Raw genomic sequence first — 21,735 nt, 5'->3', positions numbered from 1 at the left:
GCCTAACCATCAGAAAGTCTGCTTATTCGCCCTTTCTAAGAGGGACAGATGGGTCAGTACAAGGATGGATTTATAGTTACCTGTTCACTCATCTAGGTATGTTTGAAGATAATCAGGGAGCAACATTTCTTAATATAAAGGAGACGTCTATTCCAGAGGAGAGAAATTCTTTGGGAGTGCTATCTATCATGTCAACAGGTCCTGTTTATATTACGGGGGCGGGGGGGGTAGCTCTTTTGAGCAGATGTTCATGGTGTTATAGGTGTTGTAAATGTGGCCTGACAGGACTGGATGATTTGAGGACTTGTTGGAAATGCAGACGCGTCCACTTACAAGCCTGTATGACACTTCAAGGCAATCAGTGTAGTTCATGGAAACCATGCCACTGATTTCTTTTTGCAAGTAAACAATGTGTGTTTTCAAGTTAGGTCAGGTGTTTGGACAGGTATATAACAAAAGGGAGCAGCATATTCTATTATGGGCCTAACAAAGAAGGGGTAGAGAGGGATGATAATCTTCTTTCACCTTAAAGATATACTTTTCATGTTCAGCTAGACTGGCTACAAGGATGCTCTGACAACAGTAGTAGTTGTATGGTAATCAAAGGGAGTTCATTGCCTAGAAAAGTGTCCAGGTCCCTGATGACCATATCAGGTGTGTGGTGTATGCATGGGTGCTCCTGTTCCCCAAAACACACAATACTATGTTTTTTTTAGCATTTCACTTTAAGCCATGGTTCTGGAATCATAGGTCTGTAAGTCTAGGCCCTGTTGGAGGATCTCTGAATCCTATGGAGAGCTGGTGATAGCTCCAAGTTTGCAGTCAAGTGGAAATGTGGTCAGCTTTGACTTCAGATAAGTAAATACCAAACAAAAATATTCCTAAAACCACACAGATAATGATAATTTTGGAGGACAGAATGCCCCCAATCCTGAGTGACTGGGTTCTGTCAGTAAAACAGTATGCTATCCAGCAGATTACATATGGGTTTACATTTATAATGCCATAATGTGGGATGGTAAAAGCTTTTACCAGATCAAGGTAAGTTGTAGAGACCAACTTCCTCCCATCCAAAGCTTCAGTGGCTTTTACAAAGAATTCTGCTAAGTTTAATCGGGAGGATCTTGCCACCCATATTCAGTAAACCTCTTAACCTTTCTACTGGGATAGGTAATCCAGAAAAAATGCTCCTTCCCACCCCACCCCCAATAAACTTCTCTATGACGTGGTCTAATTATTGAACCTGGGTCTCCAGTGTTACAGTCAGAACCCATTCCTGTATGCCATGGAGTAGCAAAAGGTTCTGCAACTTCCTAACTTCCTCCTCACCCTGATTATGGGGAACTGTCAGGAATTCTCACTGTCATGTTACTGACAATACTACAGAGTACCACATCAGTCACCTTTCTACCTTTTTATTCACTTGTAACTGGATAAAACTCCCTAGGGGCAAGATTAGATTTTTTTAGTGAGAACCATGGAACATTGTTTAGTTACATTACCTGTTTGGTGTCATAAAATATGTACGTGGTGACTGAAAGAATCAAACCCAAGGCTGCAGGATGAATCTCATTAGTGAAATACAACCTTAATCCCCCATGCTATGTTTACAATTTCAAAATAAATAGGCAATCAGCATTATCTAGCTTTCTCATTAATTGTCCATGAAATATGATCAATGCCCCTGTTAAAAAATGGATAGAAAAGACTGACCATATGACAAAACAAATTTTGCCAAGCATGTTTGACATCAGGGATACCTTGTACATGAAGTGTACCTGTTTATCAATAGTCAATTGAAACATTATTTGATTGAGGCATAGACTCAACATTTAAAACATCCTTGGGAGAAATCAGTCACAAGGCAATTCTATGGTTGCCATTGACCAAGAAGTATATAATATTGCAGCTTTAAAATTATGTTTGTTAACTTGATGAAATTAGTAACACGATTTTAGAGTCATCTCTGATCAGCTCTATGGATCTTTATCTATGATATGACAAAACAGCTATTGTAGGGCATCAAAATCTTTTCAATTTCAGAAGGCAATCATTAAACTTATATATAAAACTAAGGGCAGTCCATCAATATTCTAACTTATAGACCTATTAGTATTTCATCATGTCATGGGAAAATAATGGAGAAACTATGACTGGGTTTACTTGGGTTTAATGAAGCTTAGTATACGAGTGTCTAACAGTTTGATCTTAGTTCATGAAAATTAACTATTTGCAGTTTTATTTTTATAACCATGTTATTAAATCCTTCAAAAGGGGCTCACAATTAGGTGCTATATACATTGATTGTCCTCACACTTCCCTTACAGTGCATCACTATAGACTAATTTCTAAATTAGGAAGACTTGTTGCAGAGAGCAGATTTACTGAAACAGATTCAGTCTTGGTTAGTCGACATGTTTTTGGGGAATAGAGATGGATGATCATTGCTCAGATTGATATCACCAGGGTAGAAGAGTTACACGGAGTTCGATCCTGGTGCTATATGTATTCAATTTCTACTTGTCGGCTCTTAGTTTACAAGACAGCACATTTTTTTCTTGTTATGCTGATGATATTAAAATTGCTAAAATAACTGTTAACACATCTGGCATAAATTGTGTACAGACTAGTCTACATTATTTTAATTATTTGATAACTAGATAAACAATTAATATAAATGTTTAGTAAAACTAAACACATGAGCACAACTGTTCAGATTTAGGCAGAATGGCCAGATTTCTGCCTCATATTTTGGTTTGTTCCTCATAAAATTTGTAGTTTTCTGACAAATCTCCGAAGACTGAAGTCACTAAATAATGACAAACATTTGAGTTTCAGACATTATATCTTTCAGAAAATACATTCTAACAAAATCCTGTTGTTCTAGTAACTTTCTACCAGTTTATAAGAGCAAAATTTAAAACAGTACCATATTTTTGGGCCTTTATACCCACATTATTTTAGGTTTTGTCCAGATTGCTTGTACTAACTGGTTAAGAGGTATGCACATGAATTTTTGGAAGAAATGTTGCTATTTGTTATACTTTCAATGGTATTAAAATTTAAAAGGTTTCCTCATTCAAAGATCTTGGGGTGAAAGTATAAGACAACTTATAGTTTATGCATCATATGAATGATATTTCCTAAGACAGTTTAAAATGAACTGGCTGCATAAATAGTTCAAGTATAGCAATACTCTTATATCTCTTTGTAATACCTTAATGAGATCATAGATATTTACACTGCAAGTCTAGAATTCTGCTAGATCTAAATACACTAAACTGCTGGAAAAGATACAGATGAAATGTAGTAAGAGAATATAAGGTTTACAGTGTCTATCATTTCCTGAAAGCTTAAAACATCTAAATCTACACACAGACAAATTGAATTATAGTAGGTTTTGAAGTAAATTGAATTTAACTTATAGTGCAAGTAAGGATTTTATTTGTGTCTGAATTACATGGACTCACATTTTCAACTGTTTATAGTCCTTGTAGCGTTTCATACATACCTAGAAAAGAAGTCTGTCAGTAGAACTTTAGAGTACCTTTATAAAATAAGCATCCAACAGGATTTAGAATTCCTTCAAATATTAAATGATTTAAATTTAAATGTGATAAATATTTTGAGGATGCAAGATATACAATGTAGTTAGGCTGATTTTATGATGTTGATATTTTACCTATAATTTGTATGTGTGTATGTAAAGTCTCACTGTCCCATTTTTACTGTGATGTATTTGTGTGTGTGTGTGTGTGTGTGTGTGTGTGTGTGTGTGTGTGTGTGTGTGTGTGAATGTGTGCACATGTATGTGCATGAGTGTGTGTGCTCTTATAAAGTAGCATGCCAGTTTAATATTCCTTACGACAAAGATGTTCTGTTTGTTCTCTTGAAGGCAGTGCATCTATGTCTCTTTTCCTTATTTTTAAAGTAATAAATGATACTTTCTGTGGTGCTTAGGTGCGCAGCAATAAGGTGTCCCAAGCAAGTTACCTCCTTTCACTTCACAGTATTATACAACTGACTCATTGAAGGTTTATTGTAGCTTCACTTTCATTGCATATGTAGGAAGCCATGAAGTCATCCCCAGCATTATAATACCTTCAACCAGTCATCAATGTATTGTTTTGACTACTTTGGTCACAGGCTAATGGAAGTGGGCTTCTGATATACCACTATTCTCATCATTCAGACTCTTGTGTGCTGAGCCGTCCTCTTTCAAACTTGACCGTTTTACTTTCTCACTTTTGACACCTAAAATGAAAACAGAAGCTAAGCTTGTCAGCTCTTCACTTACAAGCCATAGCAGACATCCCCAAAACCCATAGAATTCAAACTGAAGGTGCAGGATAGTCATGCTTCTTTCTCTTGAAGTCCAATATTTGCTCTTCAGTGTGGAGTCATCATAAGAAATATAATGCAGTGATGCGTTAATGAAAAAAAAAAAATTTTAAAGTAGGCTATAGTACTGATGTTTCAGTAAATGTTCAAAAGTTGGTCATGAGTGAAAATGTTCCATCTGAAATGCTGCAATACATCACTTACTAGAAACCTTCACTAATGTATAACTACACAGTTCTATCCAAATGTGTGAGGTTTGCAGTCTTTGTGAAAATAATTATACAACTATCATAGGAATACGTTTACCAGAGTAATACTTGATGGGAGTTCTATAAGATTATTATGTTCAAAATCTGGGTCACACATTGAAAAAGGCTAAAATGCATCAGTAGATTTTAGTTTGGAGAATATATGCTCATAACTTTCACAACTTCAAATATTATGACATTATATTAACCATTGTTTTCATCTTCAAAATCTCATAAATACAGTACCAGTGAACTCTTAAGATTTAAACAGAAATATGCTCTTTTCTGCCTCAGAATACTTTCCTGGTTTAGCAGATACATTATTTTAAATTAAAGTACAAAGACAGGGAAGAACATGATAAACTGAATGTACAGTTTCAACAGATAAGAGCAGAATATTTAAATAAACAGTGGAAAGAACTGGGAGAAGATACTAGAATAGGAAAGACAAGTGATCTCTTCAAGAAGATTTGTAATATTAAGGGGAACTACTATTTTCCGTAACCATTGTTTTTGTATTTGTCATGTCAAGGTGCATTTCATTACATACTTTAATTTACATATTCTGTAGTTCTTTGATAAACTGAGTCTTATTGTTTTTCTTTAGTATTTTTCTATTTGCAAGAGCTGTTTTCACATTTGTATACTTCCCCAATGTCTTCACTATTTAAGTATCAGTCTCATATATGTTTTGTAAGCTATTTAGTATTACTGCAAAATTTTCTACCTGCTAGATTTCTGGAAATGAAGGGAAAGAGCCCCAACCATGATTCAGATAACGTAGGTTTGATTAGCAACCTAAGTACTGGAGAAGAACAGAAATGATGAGGCTAAGCATGACTTCCCTCCCCTCAGACTGCAGATTGTGTGTCCATTGATACTTGTTATATGCCTAAATCTGGTTAAGATGAGATATGAGAGATGTGGTAGAGGTAGCTGGCTAGAAAGGGATGTAGTGCTAGTGAGGAAAAAAAAAACAGTCACAGATAAGGGGGGAATGAAGCCCTCACCCACCCCTTGGACATTTTTGGGGGATGCTGAGAGGAATAAAAGGGCTTAATAAAAACCCTTTGATTGCTCACTAGTTCACAAGCTGAGAAGAATAAATATTGCACTTGTGAAGAAAGTTGTAATAAACTAGAGCATGTTATGGCTCTTTCAATTTTAATGCATGAAAAGTGTACCAAACACTACTAAAGCTATATCAAACTTAAGATAAATGTAAATAATTGTTTGCAAGATACAAAAAAGCTGTGTTGCACTTGCCAAAGTGCACAAAGATTGTTATGTGAAGGAAAAATGTATGACGAAGTACATAATTGCATTTGATATTGTGAAACTGCATTATGCTTAAAATTCACTCTGTTGGAAAATGTTGAGCTAGATCAAGCTTAATTTATTTTGGACTCTGGCTTGCTGACTCTTATACTCCACCCCCCAGGACACATAACTATAGAAACAAAAAAGTATCTTCAAAATTTTGAAAATCAAAGCAATTGCCATGGGAAATCCTATTTGGGACTAACATAAGCAGAGACAGACTGTTAATCAATCTCAGTCTGTTAAAAAAGTTACTGCAATTTGCCTGTTGCAACATATTCCTGGGACAGATCTATACTTCTGATGAACTGCCTGTAAGGACTCTGAAAAAATCATTTGTTATGAAAATCATGAAGTAAGGACACAATTTATTTCTTTAGTTAAAGCAGTTAGAGATTATTTAGTTACGGCTAGTGTTTTTTGAACTTTACCTTGTTGTCATCAATTTCTTTGGCATGTTTTATACTGTTTACATACTTATAAAGAACTTTTTTAACATTTGTTTTATTATTAACTTTTAGTTTCTTGGGGTTAATAGTTTATGTATCTTAAGGATTTACTGCACTTTACTGATGCCCTTTCAAATGTGTGGTCTCCACACTTGGAAGGAGGAATGCCCAGAGATAATTGCTAGAATTTAAATATTTAAAGGCCGGCTAATTTTAAAGGTAAATAGTAAGATGTGGTCATATTTTGTTAGTTTCGACAAACTGGTGCGCAGTAATATCCTAGGTTTTGGTGGTATGTGATAGTGCTGTAGAGTTGCCATTTATCATCCCATTCTGGAGAACAATGTGTGAGTGTACATCTGCAAAGTAACTGAAGTCAAGTTTTAATTGCATGTACATTTGCAAAGTAATTGTGGACAAGTTTTACTGTTCTTAAGATGACACTGGAAGGCAATGAGAACAGAGTTAGGTAGGTGAAATCCTCAGGAGCCAGTGATTGTGATTATAGGTTCATAAGTTCATAGGTTCATACTAGGCTATCTGCCCTGGGGCAATTATAAGCCTAGCCCGATTCTGTATGGTTTACGCCACCCCTTGATTTGAGTATACTGTGCCCTTTTTAAGGTTTAGTTTACTGTGCCTCTGTCTAATAATGACACGGGAGTAATCCCTGGGACAAACCTACGATCCCCCATCCACCTATCGAGATTCTTCTTGAAGAGATTCAGTGAGGTGCTCTGCCTCACATGAACTGGAATTCTATTCCAGAGCGAAGGGAGCCTCTGGGTTATGAACCTGTCCCTCCAGCAAGTTCTATTTATTTCTGTGCTGAGGTTCAAGTCCCTCGAGCGTGTGGCTCTAAGGGATTTAGATTTACTGAGGTGGAGCATGTGCATTAATTCTGGATTTGACATAGCTTTGTATGTCAGGCATAGATCGCCTCGAAGTAGGCGGCATGCAACTGAGTAGAGCTGGAGTTTTTTTAACCGAGCAGCATATGGCATCTGTTTGAGACCCTTGATCCTCTTGGTGAGATACTTTTGGGGTCTTTCTAATTGCTGCAGGTGTTGGGTAAGGTACATCCCAAAAGGGGCATTGTATTCTATGATGGGCCTGATGAGGGATGAATAAAGGGTCACGATTACCTCTCTTGATCTAGATGTGAAATCCTTCGTGATGAGGTGGGCTATGTAGAAGGTCTTTCTAACCACTTTGGCAATGTGGTTTTCAAAGGAGAGATTGCTATCAACTTGGGTCCCCAGGTCCCTAATAACTTTCTCTGTACTTAATGGGTTTCCGCCTATGTGGTAATTTGTGGGCACATTGTTTTTGCCAAAGGGTATGACTATACATTTTTTGGCATTTAGCTTTAAACCATGGCGCTGGCACCAGTTATCTGTCTCTGTGAGACCTTTGTGAAGGATGTTTGTGTCAGCTGGAGAGTTGATTATGGTGCCCAGTTTGCAGTCGTCTGCGAACTTGGTGAGCCATAGTCCTCCCACGTTTGCCTGTACCTCAGAAAAGTATATACTGAACAAGAGTGGTCCCAGGACAGAACCCTGTGGGACGCCACTATGAAGTTCAACTACATATTTCAAAGCTTGTTTTTATATAATAGGGCTTACGTATTACCCAAGACCTTCATGCACATCAAAGCACATTTAATATTAACTTTCTGAGTCATAGCTACTGGGACTTCATACTATTCTATCATGCTTTGTACTGATTTCTGTAAATTCAGAAATGCCGCTCCTTTTTTCTCTTCTGGTCATTGGAGAGTTAACTGTCTCTAAATATTCATGTGACTTATATTATGTAATAAATTATTTCACAAAATTCTTTTCCATCTAACAGTGTGAGTGTGTGTGTGTGTGTGTGTGTGTGTGTGTGTGTGTGTGTGTGTGTGTGTGTGTGTGTGCGTGTGCGTGTGTGTGTGTGTGTGTGTGTGTGTGTGTGTGTGTGTGTGTGTGTGTGTGTCTTTTGGCTTTTCCCGGTTAGGGGTCGCCACAGCAGAACTCTGGTATGTTTTTGTCACACAAAATCCAAGCCATGCAAGAGGCACACTGATATTACATTTATATTCTAGCACTAGCTTTCTTCTGTTTGGGCTGTGAGTTTAACTTAATAGAAATGTTAATAGTCACTATGATAACAGAAGCTCCTGTGTCTATCAACATTCTCAGTTCAAGGGTCATCTTTGATATCTTCAAACAACACTCATGTAGTTATAATCATCACTTTAATAGAAGCATAACAGTAAGTACTTTCATTTTGTAGATGTATTTGTCATCAAACCCATACATATTCATACATTTAACTAAAATCAATAGTCACACAATGAGAGAATAATGAATGTGAGCATTGCCCATGAATATCAAAACACTAATTTTGTAAACCTTTCTTATTTAAAATTCATCTAAAATTTAACAAACTATTAAGACATGGTTCCTTAAAAGCATTTGATTTAATCTGAAATTTAAACTCCCTCATTTGTAAATTATTTTCTTGATGATCAATCAGAAAAAATAAAAACTTTTTCATCTTAGTACAGACAGCGGCATGTCTGTATACAGCATTAAAACTATCATTCTTCCTTTGTTATTGTTGTTGCATTCATTCCCATTTATGATGCATGCAAGAGTGTTTCACATTATTATTGATTGTGTCTAATTTTAAATTTCTGTTGGCACATTCTGCCCCCTTTGCTTTTTGTAGCATTTTCAGTATTAGATTGCGTGTCATACTTATTTCTGAACTACAGTTACTGGTACAGCTACAATTCCTGGAAAGTTCTTCAAAGTTTTATACTTTGCATATTTTCTTTTCATGCAGCACCTATACACCAGCATTTTGGTCTCATGGTCATTTTCAGTATTTTTACACATAGTGTTTGTTTCACTGATTATGTTTTCATTCTTTACATAGACAGTTTTTTTTCACAGAGTCAATCATGTTCATGCTGTCTGTTTTATAAGGCTTGCAGCTTTAACATTCCTTGTGGACCTGGATATTTGATATATTTGTTTTTGCTGTATTATCTATATCTGGGAATTCAAAATTCTTCCCTAGAATTCCTAACCTAATATAATGCATGTGTGCTGATTTCTTCTTTTCTTGTATAACCGCTGAATTTGTGAATTTCAAACTGGGAATTTCCTTGATTGAACGTGCTAGGCTAACTTTTTTACATCATCAAAAAGATTTTGGTATGGCCTCATAAGTTTTGTAAATTTTACTTCCTGCCATGTGTTACTGTAGGGGCCGGATTCATGAAGGCTTGCACGGAGTCTAAGAGTAGAGTAAGACTCCAGCAAGCCAACATGTCCGCCGAGCAATCCAGGAACAGCCGGCAGGGGGGTGCAACTGAGCTCTCCAAGCTAGTCCTACACAGACAGGGCTGGGATATGCAAATTACCTCAATTGCAGGCGAAAGCCATGCAAATGAGGTAAAATTGTGATCCAGGAAACACGAACCTGTCCGAGTATGAGTAGTGTTATTTGTAGAAATGTACTCAGTTGATAACTAAGTACGGTTCTGCAAATAGCAAAACGGAGCCATATCAGCTGGAAAAAAAGCATGCATTCACAGGAGGAAGCATGCCAATGGCCAAAAATGTGGCCATTGGCAATGGGAAGTGATGCAAATTAGAAATAAAATAACTTTTTTTTTAATCCCGATTTCCGGGGTTTAACCATAGCACAGCGCTGCGCAAACGCACTGCGCCCTAAAAAGCAAAAAATTAATAATTAAGATCCACAAATGTGGATTTCATAGCTAAAATGAATATACAATGCAAGGGAATGGCAGGCTGAAGACAACATGGCCACCGAGTAGAGGTTGCTAAGGGGGGAAGCTCAGTCTAAGAGATGTAACTAAGCATTAGTAGGCAATCTTATGCAAATGAGAGTTATGATAGTGAATCGCAAGTTTACATAGCAAATGAGCACAGTCAGTGGAGTGTAGGAGTAGGATAAGGGGAGTAACAGAGTAGAAGACAGGTGACATCACAAGGGGGGTATGTATGAAAGGAGTGCAGCTCATTGGAGCAGAGTGACATGTGTCAGCTTATATTTACATAATAGTGAAAGAGGTGTGTCAACAGGTAGGCCAGGTAAAGTCAAGAAATCGAAGGTGTATGCTGTGGATAACACCAAAGTTTCTTGCTGAGCGTGCATGCGTGCACGCCAGTAAACCCGAGTAAGATAGTGTGCGCACGTGTCAGCATGTGTGCATGCGTGTAGGCTTGAGTAAGCATATGTAAGGCTGTGTAAACAGTTGTAAGCACGTTTGCGCCGGTGTGCACACGTTTTAACAAGAATAAGCAAGATTTAGTCCGTGTAAGCATGTGTGTGTGCGTGTGAGCTGGTGTGAGCATGTTTGCGCTTATTTGCGCGGCGCTGCTTCCTGAGAAAACAGAAAGGGAAAAGGAAGCACAACAAATAGTAGGAAGTTAACCAGGGAGTACTAGCAGAGCTAGCAGGTGAAAACAATCAGAATCAGGCAATTACACACGCAGTACACTAGCCCAGCCCAGCCCAGCACTTAAAACTCAGCAAAATCACCAACTACATGTACCCAAATAGTCATGGTATGTGCTATGCTACACAATATGATCCTGCGAAAACAGCTGCAGCAGGAGCAGCATAGGGCCAGGCACAACAGCCCCCCACCATTGCCAAGGCCATTACAGGCAGAGCCTGACTCGGAGGAGGAACAACCTGAGCCTGCCCCAGTAGGCAGAAGGAGGCATGCCCAGTATGCTTTGGCCTTGGCAAAGAGGCAATGCATAGCATATACACTGGCTCAGTAGGAACCCTGAAAATGATACCTCTCTCCAACTCGCACATATAGTAAAAGCGATGCCTAACTTGACACTACCTGTTAACAAACATGTATAGGGAGTGTAAAATGTGCATCTGACATAGGCAGCCCTGCATCACCACCTGAGGCATGATTGCTATGTGTTAAGCAATATAAAGCACTGCTAAACAGCTCTCATCACTATTTAGTATATGTAAACAAAATTGCACACACTAAGTAGCACAACTACAGGCAATGTTCAGCAATATTGTGTACTGTCCAGCAATGTTGGGCAACATTGAGCAATGTTGTGCAAGTCTGGTCAAATGTGGGTATAGCTCATCAAAAGCAGGTTAACAAGTTTATATTTGCTTCACTTTTCTTGAAGCAGTCTGTTCTGGCATGTACGAAAATATGAAGCAGTGTCAGTCCTCGAACCCCGGATACAGTGCACTATAGTCAGAGTACAGAACCACTAAACCATGACAGCATGTCAATGGTCAGCTTGTATGAAAAAATTTTGATAAGTCAATGCTAAGTATCTCATGGAAACCTTGCAGGCACAGCATAATCCCTGTTGAGTTAAGACACAAAGGTGAGGCCTGCAGTAATAATATAACCTGACAGTCAACACATATATAGTATAAATGTTAATATTGGTAATGTTCACATACATCAACAAATGTAGTGGACCTCAGACAGCAACATACTGCAAGGTCACACTGGGCATGCTCACACACTTGAAACTATGAGACAAATGTCAGACAACAAAACACTGAAAGTATGTACTGGGCATGCTCACACATTTAGGGCAAGTTTGAGTACAGCAGTGGGCCACACATATCCCTCAGTTGCATGTGTCAACCCAGGAACCTCGCACTATTCACCAATCCACCATGTGCACACAGTAATATGACAACAGACACGATATAATATAGTGAAATCCTGTCACAATCAAATATGTTATGCAGAAACCTAGGTTGTTCATAGGAAGTGGTAAAGCAAAGAAGAAACAAAACCTGCAATCAGTACCATCACTGAACAATGTGCATCCCAAACATTAGCATAGGTTCAGAGGTTGACACTAGGCTATCTGCCCTAGGGTATGTGTGTTTGTATTCTGCAACCACGCTAGATCAGTAGACTGTGCCTGTTAATAGTAGGTCACACAAGATATCTCACATATGTTCATTTCATTCTGCCTCTATCTAGCAAGGACCCATAACATATCCCAGGGCTAAACATACGATCACCCATCTACCTGTGAAGATGTCACCTGTAGGTGGTCAGCGTGGGTCTGTGCATATGTGGGACTGTGATCACATTCCTGAGTGAGTGGAGCCTCTGTGATGGTAATATGCCCCTCCAGCATATCCTATTAACATAATTGCTCACGTACCTGTACCTGGAGCATGAAGCTCTAAGGGACTTTGATATCCTCATGTGGAGCCTGTCCATCAATGCTGTGATGGACATGGCTTCAAACAAAAGGCACAGACTGTATCCAACTAGGCAGTAAGCAACTGAGGAGAGCTGGGGTCACCATAGCCAAACTGTGCATACCATCTGTGTGAGTCCATAGATCCACTTGGTTATGTAAATCTGTGTACATTCCAGTTGCTGCAGATGGTGGGAAAGGTACATCCAAAATGGGGCATTGTATCCAAGCATGTGCCTGATGACTATAGGGTCACAATGACCCCACCTGATCTGGATGTAAAACTGTATGGGATATGGTTGGCTAAATAGAAGGTGTGTCCAACAACATTGGCAACGTGAATGTCAAAGGCGAGAGTACTAAGTATTCATGTCCCCAAATCACAAATGACACACACTGTACGTGATGTATCATCACCTATATGGTAATGTGTGTGCACGATGTTACTACAAAAGGTGATGACTATGCATCTAAAGGAAGGTAGCTGTAGGCCATGGCTCTGGCACCAGTCCTCCATCTCTGTGAGACCCTATCTGAGGATGCTTGTGCCAGCTGTGGAGTCGATTATGGCACACAGTTTGCAGTCATCTGCAAACATGATCATCCATATTCCTCCTGTGTTAACCAGTATGTATCAGAAATATATACAGAACAAGAGAGGTCCCAGGACTGAGCCATGTGGGATGCCACATGTAACTGGTGTATAGTCAGACATGGCACCTGCAATACTGTCCATGTGTGTGCTATCCATGATCCAGTTAGCAATCCATCTTGTGACATATGTGTAGATATTGAATCCAGTGATCTAATGTGTAAAGGCTAAGTGGGGTATTGTGCAGAAGTGGTGTGCGAGCCCCAGGTAGGCTGTGTGGACAACCCTGTGTATGTCTATGGACTTGTTAACTGTTTAAAGACATCAAACATCTGCAAGAGGCAAGATATGCCCACAACAACACCAAATTGTGTAGGATCCAGTGTCTGTAGGTTCACACTGTGTATGTGTATGTGTTCCATGATGATACACTCCATAGCATAGCAGACCAGGATAGTTAGACATATATTGGGATAATGTCCAGGATCCCTTGTGGCACCAGCACTGTGGAGCGGGTACACCATAGCTGTACGCCATTCCATGGGTACACATCCTGTAGTAACTGTGATATTGAACAGTGACATAATGTGAGTGTGAAGTTTGTCATGAATCTCGTGTATGCCACAGTCTGGGACACCATCTGGTCCCACTGATGCTGTGTTGTCTGCTATGGAGAGGGCAGCAAACACATGTTCATCTGTGATGTCAGGGAGTCTACACCCTGTTGTGATGGACATGTGCACTGCAGGGGGGATGGTGGGGAAACATTCCCACTAAACCTGTTGTCCAGGAAGTTCGCAATGTCAGTGGGTTCACTGTATCATTTGTAATTATGCAGTAACTCACAGCATATCTGTGAGTTCCCACCCAGGTCCCTGACATAACTAAATAAGGCCTTGTGATTGTCCATAGTGTCTGTTGCAAGTGTCCATTAGAAGTGGGCCTTAGATGAATCAGCAAGTGATCGTAGCTATACCATAGTACTGATCAGAGATGCCTTCCTGATTGTGATTGTGCTCTATAATGTAGTAGCCTCCTCCTGTCCCTGTATAGCTCAGTAATAGCCGTGGTCCAGTAGACAGGTCCCCTGCCTTTGGAGGACTGAGTCCTGTAGTTATCTGGGATAGCATGATCCATGCATTCCAGTAGTTGTCCATAGAATGTGCTTGTAAAGTATGAAGTGGTCTGTGCCATAATTAACACTGTCCCAGGGTCATTGAGGGATACCACCTCAGTTTGTACAAGTGTGATGTTTGCTCATGAGAAGTATGTCACTGAAATCACATATGATGTGTGTGTGTATGGGATATGTATGTCTAGTGAGATGAATGTATGTTCCGACCTTAACAATTACAGGTATACCTCTGTTGTGGAACATAGAGTCCCCATGTGGGTGATGATCAGGTCCCACATGTTTAACCCCCTGTGGGTGTGGTGACCAGGTCTGCCATAGCATTTGAGTGTAACAATCCTAGCAACTGTTGTGCGAGGGTGTCAGTGCTTGAGCAGTATACCCAGTCAATGTTTGTGTATTTGAAGTCACACAATATAATGGTGTTTGGTGAGATCTTCACATTCCCCAGTGTTCCCAGGAATAACGACTGTTGTGCCCAAGTTTGGGAGTGTGGTCTGTAACAGTCTACAAACTGAAATGCAGTTTTTCCCACTCTCAGTTGCACATGTACGTTCCCCAATGCTTTGTGTACTGCTACCAACCTGGAGGTGTGTGTATGAATGATGTATATGGATACCCCCCCCTATTGTTGTTGTCCGGTCTGAGTCTTGTGTCTGAAAACCATGGTATGACATAAAACCTGTTAGTGCTGCTGTGCTTTTGTGAGCCTGAACCAGGTGTTTGTTACTGCACATATATCGACAGATTCCATACTGATGTGAGTCCTGAGTGCATGCATTCTGAGGGTTAGACATCAGTTGTTGAGCACCATCACTCTCTGTTTCCTGTACCCTGTAACGTCTATGGCTGTGGTTATGTCTTCTGACCCTCGCTTCAAACAGCCACTATGTGTGTGTCAAGAGCCTAAGGCAATCTGTGAAAGCCTAGGGTTGACAGGTGCATGGCATCCATAGCGAATGTACATGGCATGTTGAGCATGTAATCCCAGGCTGACAGACACTGGATCCCCTGTGAATGACAACAATATGTTAGGCAACTGTTAAAAGTGATCATGTCATCTGTATACTGTGACATAGTACTTGGTGAGGGTAAGATGCTACACAAGGTCAGGGTCATACTGTCCTAGGCTACATGATCAGAGAGCTCCTCTATGTCTCATGTCATGTAGTCCAGGGAGGAACGTCTGAGGGTTTACACACCAGAATGGTCAATGATGGAGCCATATTTGTACTTGCAGTGGACTGACAACAGTGCATGTGTCATGTGGCATATCCTGGCACCCGACAAACAGCACAAAGTGACCTTCACCTTGTTCAGCCTGGTGAGTGGGATGTCAGTGTGACCGACAATTACAGTCACCTAATACAAGTATATGAGGTGTGTTGTGTAGGCCTAAGGGCAGTGACTGTGTGGCACAATGACTTTGTGAACTATGTGATATGTGTGTATGGTTGTGTGTTAGCAGTTGTTTGTGGGTCTGCTTTGGATGTCTCAGCTGCTTAGGCAGAGTATATTTAGATGCTCCAAGTATGTCATTATGTGTCAATGTATATGGTTTGCTGTTGTCATAGGTGCATGTGCGACTGTATTTGTGGTGTGTGTGGTTACCTTCACCACCCAATTGACTGTGCCAGTCATGGCTTGGGAGAGCTCAGCCTCCTGTCTGTCTATTTAGTTGCACCTCTCACATATATCTGAGTTTGTTGGTAGGAGGACAGTGTTACCTGTGCACATAAGGCAGTTGTAACAATGCATCAGAATTCCAATATGCACCATCTGGACTGGAGAGTACACACGAAACCGACCTTTGGACATGCCAGGATATGATGATGACATACACTGTCGACTGATCACAAAGGATCAGTAGTGTGTCAAGTGTGTAAAAGAGTATAACAGGGTTTTAGTGTTCAGGTTTGTTGTTGCTGTGGAAAGATAATCTGCAAAGGAGTACAGACGGAAACATTACACCTCCTTCAGCTATGTCAGCAATATCGATGTACAGTCATATATGTCCTGAGTCAGGGTCAACTGTACCTGACTGACAATTTCAACTTCCTGTCAGACAGGCCCATACATACATACCCACTTCCCAGTGACAAAAGGCCCTAACATCATTCCAGGAGATATCACATGTAGAATGTGTAAACTGGTCCTCCCAATGCCAAATGAATCCCATCACATGGATAACCATGTTTCCCCATATGTGTCATCAGTGAATGACAGGACAAACAGACACTGCACCCGAACAGTCTGTTGAGCCTCACACTCTCTACAGGATCTTACACCGTTGAATGTGTTACAGCAACATGTGGCACACCCCACAAGTGTTGGTGCACAACACACCATGGGAACTATATTCCTATAAGCCTATGAAGTCCGAAATGCTAGTCCATGGAGTCCATCATGATTGCAGTCAGGAACAGAGATATTGTAAACCGACAAATACACAGCCCAAATGTCTGTGGTATGTTAATGAGCACATCATGTTCCCCAAACCTGCTAGATATCTTGCAAGGCAGCCACCCAGGACATACATCACTGACAGGAGCAACACAGGTCCCACATAGGCTTTGAATAGCCCTTTACCAACATCACAGACACATGTTGTATCCACAAAACCTACAATCCGTGCATGGATATGTATTGTCATATGAAAGAATGGTAATCTGTCAACAGATAGATTACACCAGGTATGAATTGTGTATTCCTGTTCAAGATGTTCACACCTGCTGACCCACAAGGTTCATTCCTGGGATTGCATAACACTAAGTGCACACACATTACCATGTCCAGTCTGATGATGTCAGCAACCTACAAATATAGTATGTGAATAGAAACCACACAGTAAAGAATAAAGTGGGTTGTGTTAATGCATGTCTCACTAGTATCATAACATAGGTAGGTGTTTGAATCCTGCAATTGCTGAGTGTGTGTATGTGTCTGTGTGTATGCATGTGTGTGTGTGAGATTGGCTTTGAGAGGAGTGGCCTTTTTGGAGACTGTGGAAACACATTAGGAGTGGTGAATACCTCTTTTCCAAGTGTGATGATGTCAGCATCCTACAAATAGAGCTTTGGAAATGAATGCTCCTAGTAAAGCAAATAGCGTGTCATGTTAATACGTATCTCACTAGTGTCATAACATAGTTAGATAGGGGTTTAAATCCTGTGAATGTGTGTGTGTGAGATTTCCTTTGAGAGGAGTGGCCTTTTTGGAGACTGTGGAAACACATTAGGAGTGGTGAATACCTCTTTGCAGAGTGTGATGATGTCAGCATCCTACAAATAGAGCTTTGGAAATAAATGCTCCCAGTAAAGCAAATAGCGTGTTGTGTTAAGGGGTATTTCACTAGTGTCATAATATAGTCAGGTAGGGGTTTGAGTCCTGCAAATGCCAAGTGTATGTGTGTGATTTCCTTTGAGAGGAGTAGCCTTTTTGGAGACTGGGAAAACTCATTTTAAAAGAGGTACTTCCCTCTTTGGAAAGTCTGATGATGTCAGCATCCTACAGATATTCAAGAAGAACAGAAACCACCCAGTAACGCATATAGCATGCTGTGTTACTGCGTATCTCTCTAGTGTCATAACGTAGTTAGGCAGGGGTTTGAGTCCTGCAAATGCTGTGTGTGTGTGCCACAGGTGGTCAATGCAGTGTGTGTTTTGCTTTTACTATGGTATGACATATGTTTCAAACAGTATGTGCATTGCAGACATCGGGTATCTGCATGTCAAATAGATTTGTGTACATGTGACCTCAATCAGTACATAGGTGTGAAGCCTGCATACTACATGAATACATTTGTAACCTTCGACAGATTGTGCCGCTGCTTCTCAGATCATAGGTCACATATGTATGTATGCGTCAAGACTGGCCAATGTAGTGATCCGTGGTCAAGGACATCCCTACCACACACACCCTTGACACGTACTATAGAGTACTGTGAGTGACGGTAATTGCTGGGGTATATGTCAGACATGTTCATACACAACAATGACTGGCAATAATGGACAGTGATTATAGGTGTGCACCAGCCCTGTGGATATGCATGCAGGCCCCTAACATGTTACGTGAAACACCGAGGGACCCCACAATACCTATGGATATGTGGATACCAAGGGACAGATGACATAACACGTGTCTGTCTGTACACATTGGTACCCAACATACATGTTCAGGGCTACCACCTATGTGGTACTGTCGGGATAGTATGCATAGTAAATGTGGATGACTATGCCATAGAAGGCGTACTGCTATAAAGCATGTATTGGACAATAGATATCTGTCTGTATGATACCCTTGTGTAGGATATGCATCCCATCCGGGGAATGCAGTGTAGGCCAATGCATGCATTTCCAGATGTGGATGGACATATCCCTAGTATGTTTGCATGTACCTAAGAGGGCTATATGCCACACAGGTGTGGTCCTAGGAAAGTGTGGCGGTCAATACCACTGGTTGCTGTTACAGTATAGTACTGGAAGGATCCAACTGTTACTGAGTTCCCTACAACTGTGAGTCATTTGTCAGGACATCATCTAATGATTGGTTATAGTTATGCTGTTGAGGTGGTGTATACTGCCAGACTGCAGATCATTGACAGATATCAACGGTATCACCCTCAGCATAGTGCCAACCCATGTCATACACACATGTGTACCCATGTTAGTACATATCTGTAGTAGAATGCATACTGGCCATCAAAAGATACCACGAAATGTTAACAATGTGTAGAACAGGGTATGTCGCACATCCCGTGTGTCCACTATGCACGTACATGCAGACAGTGTGCACACACCATGTTCACAGATGTACACCTGCTAATTTGTAATGCACACATCACACACATACTGTCCACTCACTAACACATGCTAGCAACACTGTACACTTCAGCCAAGTGGCACATGGGTGGACAATACTTACTCAGACCTAACACTGATGTAATCAATGCTACAATGACTATCAGAGCTGTGATGCATAATGCCTGCTCAGATATACCTACAAGGATATCAGTACACCTTCCTGTTGGCAACTTGCTACTATTGCTACACTGCTATAATGTCACCCTGTGTATCAGAACCATGTTAGCCTATTCCTGCATCAATTTGACAGATGACAGAAGGTGGCACAGGTGTCATCATATGCACAGGGTGTGTTGTAGGTTTGCCAGTGCCCGACATTGACCCATCCAATTGGCATGTCTGTGTGTGTGTGTGTGTGTGTGTGTGTGTGTGTGTGTGTGTGTGTGTGTGTGTGTGTGGGTGTGTGTGTGAGGGACAACAGTACTGCATGGGCCAATGTTGATGTAATGTGTGTGTGTATGTGTGAGCCCTAGTTGTATGGTAAATGTGTGTGTCTGCATGCACACAACTCCACCATGTGGCTGCCATATACGGGTGGTTGTGGGACAGCCAAAGACTGTACCTGCTAGGCCATACAGATCACTGTCTCCGGCCACAGACACAGTACCTGTGCCTAGCAGGGGTGCTAAAGGCAGTATCGGGTACCAACCCTGACTGGGTGCTATCATCAGAGGCAGAGGTATGATGACTGGACCCATGTCCCTGCTGGGACTGGCCAGTGCCACGTGCACGTGGTCTAGTAGTACGGTCAATGGACAGGCCACTGCCACTACGGGAGCGGCTGTGATCCGTGATCCGTCTGTGACGACTGCTAGCTAATGCTGTTGCTGACATGCATCTGCATCGGCTTCTCATCCTTCCCGGACAGTCCTTGCTCATGACTAACACATTGTGGAGGACATCTAATGCTTCCCTCCAATGGCTATCAATGACCTCGGTGTAATTCTGGATGGCACCGGCAAGGTCATGGATGCTGTCATTGATAGCAGTATAATGGGCCCTCTGTGCCCTTAGTCCCTGTTGGGTGTACAGTTCCATACGTGCCTGTGCCTGCATTACAGTCCAGAACATACTGGAGGTTGTAATACCTCCGGGGGCACGTCTGCCAGGGGCAATACGACCAGTGGTGCTCCCCCGAGAACCCCTGGACATCTGCCTATGTGGTACCATTCCGGTAATCCGGCTATAGCTGCTGTGAGGGGATGCACGTGCCATAGGTACCACACTCTCCTGGTCAATGCCAACTGTATGCTGTCCCTCAGCTATGGCCATTGGTGACGAGGTTTGTATTGGCAGTATGAGTGTGCTCATAGATGGGGTTGACCGCTGTGCACTGTCGATTGGTGGACCAATGACAGACCCTGTCAGACCTTCCTGTGCCACAATACATGTCTCATCATCTCCACTATTAGTGGCGGTGACATCAGATTCCCTGCTGCATTCAGCCACGCCTAACTCAGCACCTGTGGAAGGAAGACAGGAAATGCACTTTACAATCTGTACATGATGTTAGCACATGTACACATGCACACATGCACACATGCACACATGAACACATGAACACATGCACACATGCACACATGCACACATGAACACATGCACACATGCACAGAAATACACTGTTCACCACAGCACACACACACACACACACACACACACACACACACACACACACACACACACACACACACACACACACACACACACACACACACACACACCAGCAATCCAAGACATACACAATAGTGGGTGATGGTGGGTGACAGTATCACAAGGCAAACAGTCACCACACACGTGTCAGCAGGCAGACCATGTGTTGCGCAACACCATGCAGTGCAAGTGTAGACAGCCCTATCTAATGACATTATACATGGCTTTGATGCATGTGTGTAGTTGTTCAGTGATTGGCTACACCCTGGAACACAATGTGTACATGGACACAACATTGCTGTGCAAGTATTATCTGCTCTGCAATATCATGTGCACCATCACTCAATGGTATACATACCATGGCTGCATGTGTTATCTGTGTAACACATAGATTGCCATGTCTGATGACAGTGTCTGTGTCCATAGCACGTAATAGTGGGCACAGGTGTAGCAAATGTATGCAATGTACAGACATGGGATGAGTAGTGCATGTAGATGTGAAGGAATCCCAATGCACGACATGGACATTGCACAGTGGTTATGGTGCGTGTGGGACATATTGCAGATATGTTGTTGCCAGCCATGACATGGCATGCTACACGACTGCAACATTAAACACCACACATACCCAATGTGTGTCATGTGACCTATACTCCCAATAGCATTCCAGGACATATATGTGACTCTTTGTACACATGGCGACTGTTGTGCAAAATGTGTATACTAGCATATGTAAGCTATGCATGGTGTGTATAAGTGCATATGTTTGCACACACAGAACAATGAGGTGCACAGCAAAGACTACTATGTGTAGTATTGTGGTCACTGTAACCAGATGGGGTGTAGTACAATGTGCCATCATCATCATCATGCATCTTGTGGTCACTCACGTCTACTACTGT

The sequence above is a fragment of the Protopterus annectens genome, chromosome 12.part0 (assembly GCF_019279795.1).
Source record: "Protopterus annectens isolate FY-2018-M chromosome 12.part0, PAN1.0, whole genome shotgun sequence".
In the NCBI taxonomy this organism is placed as follows: domain Eukaryota; kingdom Metazoa; phylum Chordata; order Ceratodontiformes; family Protopteridae; genus Protopterus; species Protopterus annectens.
The sequence above is the reverse complement of the archived record's forward strand: the minus strand, read 5'-3'. Positions refer to the sequence as shown.